We start from the raw sequence: 11,778 nt of genomic DNA on the forward strand, positions 1-11,778 counted from the left end.
TTGTTGTGGTGTTGTAGAATGGTCCCTTCAACAGGAGCTCATTGTCGTAATTACCAATGCCTTCATTTACTAAATGACCAAAAGTCACCTGTTTCATACCAAAGCTTTTAGTAATGTGAATGTAACTTACATTGCTTCAGCCTGGCAATAGCTTCTCCCTGAATGTGCAAACACTGAAGAGCTCACCCCCTTCACCAGAGGAATCCTGGACAATGAAACTCCTTTAGTTATAGCCCAGAAATATTTTGTGTGCTTAGATGGGGAACCTGAAGTTAGCCAGAAATGAAGCTAGTTGAATTATTTCTGCTTTTAACAACTTAATAAAGAACAGAAGACCTTCACTCATGGAGCATCATGTTCCAGCAGCTGGGTTCATCTCTTTGTCCAGCAGGCAGCAAGTAATTCCACCCTTCCCATTTCAGTGGGGTTTACACACCCAAGACACCCTGTTTTTCACTATACATTGATAAAAAAGACGTCACTATGAAGAATGGTAACTAATAAACAGGGTGGAAAAGAAACAAAGTCATCCGTGGGATTGAATGACCTTGTTCACTCCCAGCTATAGCATGTAATCAGTATTTATTTACTTGCAAGTAGAAGGTGTGCCACTTCAAATACTCTCCCTCTGATGGATGCAGGCCCCTGCTGGATCATGCTATTTAACTCTCTCTTTAGGGCTGTTTGTCTTTGGTTTTCAACTGTCTTATCATGATATATGTATACTGTGCACACCATGGCGTGTCAGGCTAGATCAGACTACAACTTGTCACACACAGCATCAAATTAAGGCAGTATGAGTGAGCTGCAGATACATATCGCATGGCATTGGGAAGTTAATAAAACTTAGTTTGGTGGAAAATATTTTGGTGTGTAGTAAGCATCCTTTGGATCATGTTTCCATCTCCCTTGGCTGGTTGGAATTGTTGGGTTTTTTTTCATTTGTACAGTTTGAAAATTAAAAGGTAATTATGCTGTTTAGAGGTGTATGTTTAAATTTATGTCTTTGTTGCTCCCACTGTTCCCCTAACAGACTAATTGGTTAAAGTTGTCTTTGCAAAATTATTCCAACTAATTTTTATTTTATCACGTTGCATTATTAGAAGGAGCTATTAACAGAAAATGGGAAAGCTCTTGGTAGCTAGTGGAAGCTAATGGATAGTTATTTAAAGGAAGTTATGTTCACACGAGGGAGAAGAACATTTTAGGCTAATATAAGAACCACTGATAACTCTAGAGCAGATTTCAGTTTCAAATTCACCCAGGCGTTTCCTTCCTCTGGCGCCCACCTATCACACTTCCCCAATTTGGGTCATCAGCATTGAAAGCCGCAAAGAAAACAATTCCCCTTTCAGCCCCCATCCTTCCTTCTTAAGCCAGATGTGTTGTAGAGAGCTTGGCAAACCTGGAGGAGGAAAAGGGTCTTGAACTCCAAAAGCACCAAATGGGCCAGGCAGGACGCCGGGGCTCTGCCCGTCACCCCGTTTGACTCCCTATGGTTTATTTAGGCATGGGTTCAGGGAGACGCAAAGGCACGTGGCTGACTCCCAGCACAGGTAGTTTCACAGGAGTCAACCGAAAACAATGGGGCTGTTAAGCTGTCGGAGGAGTCGGAGCTGTACGGACGTGTTGCTTTTGGTCTGGTGGCTGAACGGCGAACTGGAAAGTGATTCAGGTGAGTCTGAACCCGAAACACACAATGTGTTGGTGGAGCAGACATGAAAGCCACCCCCCCCAAGACTTTCCTTTTGGATCAACTTGGATTGCTTTGATTGATCTAGGATGGAAGTTTTCATATTTTTTTTAACCCAAAATTTAAACAAACAGTTCTAGCTGAAAAAAAACCCCTCCATTTCAAAACATCAAAATGAAACTCAAAGCAATGACAATTCACCCTGTTACTAAGAAGTCTAATATTCTATTTATCATATCACTTCCAAAATAATAATGAACCAAAAAGGTGAACTTTGAAAAGTGATTTAAGAAAGGACAAGATGACATAACTTATTTTGAAAATACCGAAATGAAACATTTAAACTTTCTGAGAAAAGAAATTCCCCCAATTTTCTTTCTGACAAAACTCTTCATTACATTCAACCTGAATTTGCGAATAGTTTTCCACTTCAAATTGCACTTTTGGCAAACTGTCTATCCTGGAAAGATTCCACCAGCTCTGTTGAAACTGGCACATGCTCACATACTTCACTGAATAAGAGATTTCATCCTGTAAAATGGGGATAAGAATAAAACTTCCCCACTGATGGAGAAAAACCTATAGGTTGAGCTGTTAATGCCTGTAAGATATTAATGTCTAAGGCAGACACAGAAAGTTTTGGCTTACCGAGGCGTAACACTCGACAGAGAAAGGAATGCACCTCTTTGTCTTAATGGGAACTAGATTAGGTCTTCAAAATCTTAACTAGGTAGATGAATAAAGAGCTAAAAGATAACACAAGCTTAAGTGCTTTAAAATTATGATCTAGAAGGTCTCTAATTTGCAGTATTACAATATAGCTGTTTAGTTGAGTTTGGAGTGATAAATGGACATGGACATCCCACACGTGGCTGCGGTAGCGAGGCACCGAGGAGTTCCTGCGGCAGCCACCACATGGGGATGGTGTCCCACGTCCCGCAGCAAGCCACTGGGACAAGGCTCTCGGCTGCGTTGCCCCTGTGCAGGTGTCACCTACCGCTGTCTCGCCTGTCCCCTTCTCTTCCTGACTAGGAGGGGATTTCAGTATGAAAGCCAGAGATCAGAATGTTTTGGGTGGAATTTTCCTGCTTCATTACATGTGACATGTTTGAGACTGAGTTTTGCTGCAGACTCGTAGCCTATGGCGGTGGGCGGGGGGGGGGGGGGGGGCGGGCGGTGAGGCTTCACTGAAATGTGGAGCAAACGTACACAAAAAGAAAATGGATAAAACATTAAAATGACAGCTTGCTGAGGTGGCTTTTTGTCAGAGTGGCTTTCGTATGATCACAAAGTGATGTGCAGTAGTTGACACAGCTTGCTCCTACGTGGTGAAACAAAATCAATCCCTAGTTTGCCCCACTAGACCAGGATTTGCTACATGCACAGAATTTCCCAACCGGGCCACAACAGGTGTGCCAACAAAATCCTGAACACACAGAGAGATGTGTCTATACGGTAGCCTCGAATCAAACATCTCATCAAACTTTGTCGAGATGGATTCTGAGGTTTGATCAACGAGCCGTGCTCTACAGCTCAAGTCCATTGTCAGTTTTAAAATGCTTTTGCACCCCATGCAATGTGACAGCATAGATGCAGAAAACGATGTCAGAGTTAATAAAAAAGCCTCAGAGCCAGAGGAAGTGTAAGTGTTATGGGCAAAATTCTGGCATCAGTAAAACTGATGGCAATACTCCCACTCCCTTCTACAGTGCCGGCATTTCACCCTTTGCTTATAGAAAAGTCAGTGGATACGCAATGATAGGAATATCCATTACACTGGGTTTTATTTTGTAAAAGTCTTGGGTTTAACTTCTGAACATAATTTCCAGTAAGATTTTGTTTAGCTCACCAAGGTCAATTAATGTAATTCCAGAACTTCTGGATCGAGTTCTGTGTAGAACATTCTCTCTAATGCATCCGTCTGTCACGAACCACTCACATCTTCTATTTTCACTTAATTCCCTTTGAAGTTACCTGTATGCCGAAAGTTAAGCCTCTTTTTAAAATCTTCACAGAATCAGGGACATAGTTTTTGTAATTCTCCATTCAGCTGGTGTGGTAAGAGTAATAAAAAAGAGCTGTGATGTATGTAGAATTACATGCTGTGCTCTTCCTCCGAGCTGCTGCATTTCTACAGCAGTACAAAAAAATCCTGTCTGCAGGGAATCTTGTTGTGGTTAAAAATCTATATTTTCATTTTCTCCATTTGTTCTACAAAACTGAACTAACAGGCACGACAAACATACATACAAACGTGCATACAAATATTTAAGAGCAGCAATCATATTGGGCAGGATGCTGGAAAAATATGCACTTGTTTTAACCACTATAAAAGTCTATTTTTTCAAAGACTAAAAATGGAAAATATTCATGTGCTAATTACCACAGGATGTGCAAATATAGGAAGGGGTTTCTTCATGTGCTTTTAGAATTTAAATGAGAAATGTGTCATTTAATTCACTTAAAGCATGAAATGTTCAATTTACATTCCTATTGGTTCCAAAAAGATTATTTTATCGTCTACAGAAAGAAATAATAAATACCCATAAATAAAATAAAACCCACTTGCATGACTTGTTATTTTTTTAAAGGAAAAAGATAACTTAGCCTAGCTGCTGCCAAATATTTAAGTCATCTCTGTTTCTAGCATTCACTCAAAGCTCAAGGACTTCAGCTGGGAAAGCTCTTGGAGCAGCGCACGCGTGGGCACGCGCCCCCGGGTCAGCCCCCCACGGGAGCGAGACGATACCCTCTTCCCGCAGCTGCAACCGGTGATGAAGAGATGAAGAGCAAAAAGGTTTTTAAATGACAGATGCCAATTTCCCAGCCTCTCATCTTTACGGACAACAGGGAAAATTAATCCCCCGCTTTTCACAACTTCCAGCCCGGCAATTCCCACGCTTTATGTGTGTCCCTGGGACGTCGTGGACCTCCTGTTTACCCATGGGCAAGCGTGACACCGCCTTTGACACAGCCTCCGTGGAAAAGCGCACCTTTTCCTTGGTTTATAGTCAGGTAGTAACAAAGCCCCGATTTCCCCGTGCTGCACACGAAGGCCAGGTGCTGTGCAGACCCTGGCGTGGGGCGGGATGCCAGTGGGGCCACGGGGTGGCCTGGCTCTTACTGAACCCATCCCTGTTTCGCCCCCGTACCGAGGCTTTCCAGCTGGGAAAGGCCTCCTTTAGCGCCTGGCAGAAGTGGTCAGGGCTCTTGTAAATAAATAATAGGCGCTCTGCTTTTCTACCTCGGGTTATCCTACAGTAGCAGTTTCAATGTAAATCTTTTCCATCACTACTCTTCTTTTTTTCAGCCTGCACTTTTGAAACGCAGCACTTTATTCTGCTCTTCCAGAAACGCCTGTAAGAGCTGAGCCAAGACAGCCCATTCCAAACGGGCGGCGAAGGAGTTAACAATGCCCTTTCATGCAAAACCACAAACAACTGGGGGGAAAGAAAAAAAAAAAAAAGAAAAAGAGCGAGAGAGAGAGAGAGAGAGAGAAAAAAAAAAAAAAAAAGAAGTTTTAACTGAGAAATGGAAAGGATCCAAATTCTAACCGAGAGTAAAAGCACTGAGAGTGTATGAAATGCACAAATCATCCTGGGGTCCGGAGTTGATAAAGTTATTAAAAAAGAAAAAAATAAAAAGGGGGGGGGAGGAAGCTCTGTTTCTGCCCTATACCTTGAGGCTGTGGGAGCAGAACGAGTCAGACAGGAGCCCAGCGCTGAGCCCCATCCAGCCCCACGGGCTGCGCAGCGGGAGCCGGGCACGGGCTGGTGCTCCCCAGCTCTCTGCGCTGCGCTCCTGGCATCAGCTGGGTCGGGTTTGCTTGCATAAACTCGGCACTTCTTTGGCCCTTTTATTTTTTAAATGATTATTATTAGCAAGTGGGAGAAGAGAGGCTTTTCCTACAGGCGGGCTGGAGCCGGGGCGGCCGGCGTGGGGTGGGGATCAGAGAGCCCCGGCGGCTATTGGGCCATCCGCTTAGCAACAGCATGGAAAGGGCCAGCCCCAGCATTTCCACAGCTGGGCCACCTTCCAAGGATGGGTGCCAAATGCTCTGCTCCTCTGCCAAGAAAACAAACAAGGGCACTTTTAAAAACTCCAGAGTTAAAGAGGTGGTTTTTTTTTTCTTCTTCTTTTTCTTCTTCTTTTTTTCTTCTCTCCTCCACAAACTCTGCTTGCTAGCGGTTAATGATCTCTTTCTCTTTATCACTGAAGTTCAAGCTTTGGGGAATTGTGACTTCTGCAGGTTTCAGGAGTCGCTTCCACTTTCCCTGTCTGTGGCAGTCTCCCATCTCTGCAGGCTGGAGCAGGCGCTGGAGTTCAGTCAGCCAATTTCTCTTCAGATGCTGCAGGTTCCCTCCTTTCTTCCTTAACGGTAGAAATCTCTGCCGTCTGCATTTAGCATTGAAATCTGCTTGCTATTCCCATGCATTTATATAACTTACATAATTTACTACCTATGTCACTCTCTCATCTTCTTCCTCTCTGCTCATTTCAACCTAGCTAAAGAAGCGAAATAAGAAGCACTGAGACCTAAATAGGCAAAAGTGGCTTGTAGCTAGAAAACTTTTCCTGTAGAGAAAGAAGAAAGAATTTTGGGATTCTCGTTTCCTTTTATTAAAGACACGTTTTTACATTTTTTTACACAGTCTTCCTTCTGTATGAGTCTTTGTGATTGCTGAAGCTGGGGCAGAGCCAAACTTTTGGTAAGAAGAAATACGGACTACGTTTTTTACTAGCTGAGAAACGTGTAGGTCCACATGGTGACCCCAAATCTCTTCTTTCCCTGCGAAGGAGAAAAGCAGAGAAGTCAGAGCCCATTTCCAAGAAACACCAAGTGTCCTCGGGCCCCCGTGGCCTAGCACCTACCCAGAGAGAGCACTCGCCTTGGGGCTTGACTAGAGCACTAGAGGGAAGAAAAAATGAAATTGATATCCCTGTTGGTGCTGGTGTTGTTGCTATACGCCACTTTGGTACCAGGTGAAGCCAAGCAGTACCTCTTGGGAAATATTAAACACTTCACAGAGAAAGGCCGAAACAGGCCAGTATCTCAGCCCCTCTTTCACGCCAGTCATGCCGTTAATTTCAGAGACGCTGCTCACATGAGCGAGGCTAGCAGGGTCAGGCCTCTATTTGCACAGAGTAGCACCTCCAAAGGTTAAAGGATGTCATTTGCAGTCATGATCCTGTTTCACTTCCTACCTCTACCTCTGATTTACTGGGAAACCTCGAGTAAATCACTTAACCTCTCAAAGACCAAGTTTATCCCAGTGCAAGAACATTCTGAGCCTCCAGCGATATTCGTGAAGTGCTCCGAGGTCCTCGGAGGAAAGATGCACTTGCAAATGATCAGTGTAGCTGCTATTATAACAACAAATCAAAGTTTCTGTGTTTAAGCATATGTCCCAGCTGCACCCCTATCCTTTGCACAAGAGTGGTCACACACCATAAGCTGCTTGGGTTTCATAGGAAAGATGTGCAGGAAAACAGCTTGAAAGGGCATCTCACTCCGTTGCAGCCAGGTCCCTTGATCCAGAGAGCCGGGCTCTGGGCACGCTGTATGGTGTGCTTCATTTTCAAGAGTTTTATCTGTATATTCAGGGATATGTTTCTGCAGCCGCATGCTTAAGCTGATACTGTAGTTTGCTGATGCGGTAGCTGTGGTCCATGCACTATTTGCCTTCTCAAACTCCTCAAAAATCCATTGTTACAAAAATGGGGCTGGAGAAGATTTTTCTGGATAGCAAAGCAAGATGCTGATGGGAACTCATGTGGCTGTGACTCTGTGCCCTGTTCCAGGCAGAACTAGGAAATATATGAACAACAACAGGAACCTTACAAAAAAAGAGAGTTTGGGTAAAGGTTCAGTGCAGGGAGAAAAAGCAAGGGGCTTCCTTTTTATCTGTACTGGTTCTGCTTATCTTTTATTAGAGGTTGTTTTTAGTGATGAGGAAGTAGAATAAGAAATCCTTTTGTTTTTCTCATGACACAGCAAAATACACAACCTAGTAACTCAGAATAACATCCCTTCTGCCCTAAAGAAATAATCTGACAAAATTAAACCAAGAATTTATCCAGAGATTGCCCAATTCAGTAGTAAATTTCCACTCCACTGAAAAGGCTTCGGATAAAGCCTTCATGTGGGAATCCAGAAAACTGAAGCAATGTCATAAATGCTTGGTATTAATTCAGGGCTAGGGTCTTAATTATTTTTCATTCATTACTTAGGCGAACAAGGTGCTACATATTTTGATGGCAATTTACAGGACTACAAACCAGGACAAAACATTGTGGCACATAAGGACAGCTGGATCAACCTGTAGGCATCGAGCCAAGAGTCAGCCGATAGGGGCTGAAGCACCATCTATCACCGTGCTTTGCCCAAGAACGGCTTCCCCGCCACCACTGCTGGCTCCAGCAGGTTTGAAATAACTCCACCACCCTCTACCGCATGTTTTACAACCAGCTGCAATTGTATTTTATTTAAGGGGTACATACATTGTGTTGGTAATTCCTATATACCCATAACTGGTTTTATAACACCTGGTTACAGTAGGTAGTATAATTTGCCAAGAGCTTGATATGAATGCATTTCATAACATGCTTTATATAATCCATTATTAGAGAACATTGCCGCATCTGTAATTACGTTTGCAAATGCATTTTATTGAGTTCTACATAAAAGTATGCAGTACTGAAAGCAGCTCTTAGGCTGCAGATGTATATATATACATTTTGCTCCCTTCCATATATTTCTATTTTTTCTGCGTAGTCAACACTACAAAGGGGAAAGTGTAAAACGTAGCGTCAATTTCCTAGCAGACTCCAGCCCCTGATCCGAGCATCCTTGAACCTGGGGACAGTCCAGACCTTCATTGGAATCTTGTCATTTTTATCCACTTCTACACAGCAAAAGTGATTATGTGTGTTCTGGCTTCAGGCTGATCAAACTTTTCAGTGTCCCTTCTGCTGCTGACACCGCTGAGAGAGGCACAAAATAACTTTGGTAGAGGTGCACATTTACCTGAAGAACCCACACAGGTAACTGAGCTGGAATCTAGCACAGCTGGTGCTAGAAACATTAAATACAGCCTGATTTCCCAGCCTCTTTTTGGCAAGGTATGAGCCAGAGAGCGTCTGGGTTGATTGCCACATCCCAGATTGACTTTGAGTGACCAGCAGCTTTGGGAGGGGAACTGCCTTCGCTGCTCCTGATACCCGTTTGGCTAAGTGCAAGCAGTGGAGCTTAGCCTCTTGCCTACAGATTTCCAAGAAAACCTCTCCTTTAGGTTGTCAATTTGCAGGAGCCAGGCAGTTCAGACAGCAGCAGCATCTTTTCTCATACTGCCTTTCCGATAAACATCCTTTCAGTCTGGGTTGATGATTTCATCTGAAGCTGAAGTCCAAGACCACCACAAGCCCTTACATACCCTGAGCAAATACACTACCACGCTAATCTGTCGTGAGACAGTTATCTGTTGTGTACTTAAAAAATACAGTACATGAGTTTTGGTGCATTTTTTTTTTTTTTTCATGCATGGAAATACGGTAGAAATGTGGTAAAAAGCTCAGACAAGGTAAATTAATTATACTTCAAGCCTTTTTCCATTTATGGTGAGCTTCCTCCTTCCTTCCCAGCCCCCAAGGAATTGCACTGTAAAACACTTTCTCTAATAGGTTTTATCTCATTCTGCCTTGCCTCCATTTTCTGCAGCTCCTCTAGTGAATATTTGTCTTTTCTACCTGCTGCCCAGTTAAATCAGCCTCAGAGGCAGTGACATATGCCAGATTGCGGGGGCTGTCACTTTAATTCCCCGTGCTCATATTTTTCTCCTACTTGCAGGATGCTGGGGGCAGGTAGTTGGGGAAGGGACCCCTTTGCTGCTTGGCACAATGAAGTCCTGACGTTAGCTGCTAATTACAGAAGTCGAAATCCTGGCCCTGCTGACAGTACCCAGAGCTGAACAGCCAGCTTCTCCCAAGCGCAGCCGAGCGCAGGTTCTAGACATTGGAAATGAAGCCTTACACCCCACCATAGTTTGCTTCAGAAGCGATTTCTTCCAGTTTCAAGTCAACTATCTCATCTAACTCCTGCCTGAAGGCATAGGTCTCCACAAGGTGTGCATGCTAACACTGCTCGGCTCCTGTCCTTCACCCTTCCACAACAGAGCTATTTTCCCATCTGGCCGACGGGAGGTGGAGACCCAAGAAGCCATGGCCTCCCACCCCTGCATCGCATGGATCACGATGGACTCCAGACCGTTAGTGACTCCCGATTGCTCCATTGCAGCACAGCTTGCCCAGCGAAAATGTCGGTGAGACCTGACAAGGGACCACGGCTGGATGGGCAGCACATTACTTGTAGCTCCCTGCAATGGGCAGTGGCTGCGCTGGGGCCGTATCACTTGGTGGGTGAGCCAGGAGGTGCACATTTTGCACCTTCTCCCCTCAAAGGGAAAGGGAGCGGACCTCCCCTTCCCCATTAACACAGGTCTGCTGCTCAAATCCACCTAACTCAGGTTTTGAAAAGCCTGTGAGATTTTTACCCTATGGGATATACCTCAGAGCCTTTTGAAACCAATGGAAATACCTCCATTGCCTTCACTCGGCTTTCATGGTAACCTTGATTTTAAAAATCTCACGGGGTCAAAACTGCACCCCACATCTGGCTTCTCAGAGGTGTCAGTAATTTTTCTGGTAATCTGACTATGAGAACCTATTCTTTCACCAGCAACTTTTGTCAGGAGGAAAGTGAAACCCTAAGGCTTGTGATGGTTTGCTGAAAACCCCCAGCTATATAAACCTTCTTCCATCTCTGGCACCACATGGAGCACCCTAATCTAAGTCTTCCTCAGGGCAGTGGAAATTTAAGGCTTAACCAGATGAAAGCTTGATAGAACAAAATAACCATGATTTATTAGCGGGCTACATTTTGGGTTTTAAACTGATGTTTACTAGGAAAATACTGGAAGGGGGAAAGCAGCCAAATCAGTGATTAATGCAGGCACAATGGCAGAAGCAGCCAAACTAGCTCCTGCCTGGTGGGTACAGTAAAATGGACCATGCCCTTTCATTACCCTGCTGCCCCCCGACACCCAGATCAGGGAAGACCCTTACACACTGCTGTCCTGAAAAAAAAAAAAAAAAACAACAAAAAAAAGAAAACCCAAAAAAACCATTGGTGTTCCTTTTGGGAAAGACACAGTTCCCAACACCACACCTTTCTTTTCCAGCTAGAACTTAACACCATCTCTAAACAGATAATGATATAACACACATTTCTAAGTGCGAGTGTCCAGGGAGTGATAAATTGAAGGTCTGGGTTTTAGTTACATTAATAATGCATATAGAAATTCTATCTGAAAATAAGAAAGTGATATGTTTTACGCTGTGCAGTTTGTGGGGCAGGAATGGAAAAGAGAGATTTAGTTTTGCATTTCCTTTGTAGTGTTGGGTCAAGGTGACTCCCAGCGTAAGCTGGAACAGACCCACTGGCAACCTCCTACGCACCTACCTGGTGTTGCTCCAGCTCCTCTCCCCACTTAGTCATTTCTCCAAGCATATTGTAGGGGGAGAGCTGGGAGAGATAAGGCACAGGATTGCCTATCCCCTCCCTAGGATGGCCTGGGGCATGACATGGGGGCTCTTTCCACTCCTTTCGTCCTGTCTCCTGGTCAGAGTAAAGGATTTCAGTGGGAAAACTGTGCCTAAGGATGTAGTTGTAAATCATGGGAGAAGCAGCTGGAGCAGAGCTTGCCATTTCTTATTGCTCAAAAGAAAGCGAGCAAACTCTACTGAACTTCAACCACACAAACCTGACATAAAAGCAGCACTGCAGCCTGGGTTTGCTGCAGCTGAGCTGGTAGAAGATGGCAAAGCATGGGCATTTGGATCCTGCACGGTTAAGGAACACGTGCTCGGCTCTGCCTTATTTTATTAGTGCTTGATTCACCCGGTGAATGAAGAGTCCTAGCATGAAGACAACCGGGAAATGAACACAGAGAACGTTGCAACCCTTGCAAGAAGGACTGCTCACACGTACTGTTGCTTTTACTGGGGGCTGTCGTGATGGAAAACTGCAG

At 44.3% G+C, this 11,778-nt stretch overlaps 1 long non-coding RNA gene across 1 annotated transcript; it reads left to right on the plus strand.

Annotated features, from left to right (window-relative positions):
• Window positions 1-1,369: 1,369 nt before the first annotated feature.
• Window positions 1,370-5,181, plus strand: LOC129737365 (uncharacterized). Its single transcript, XR_008735136.1, has 2 exons — window positions 1,370-1,675; window positions 4,341-5,181. It is a non-coding gene; the product is annotated as an uncharacterized LOC129737365 (long non-coding RNA).
• Window positions 5,182-11,778: the final 6,597 nt, after the last annotated feature.

Source organism: Falco cherrug, chromosome 14, assembly GCF_023634085.1.
Source record: "Falco cherrug isolate bFalChe1 chromosome 14, bFalChe1.pri, whole genome shotgun sequence".
Classification (NCBI taxonomy): domain Eukaryota; kingdom Metazoa; phylum Chordata; class Aves; order Falconiformes; family Falconidae; genus Falco; species Falco cherrug.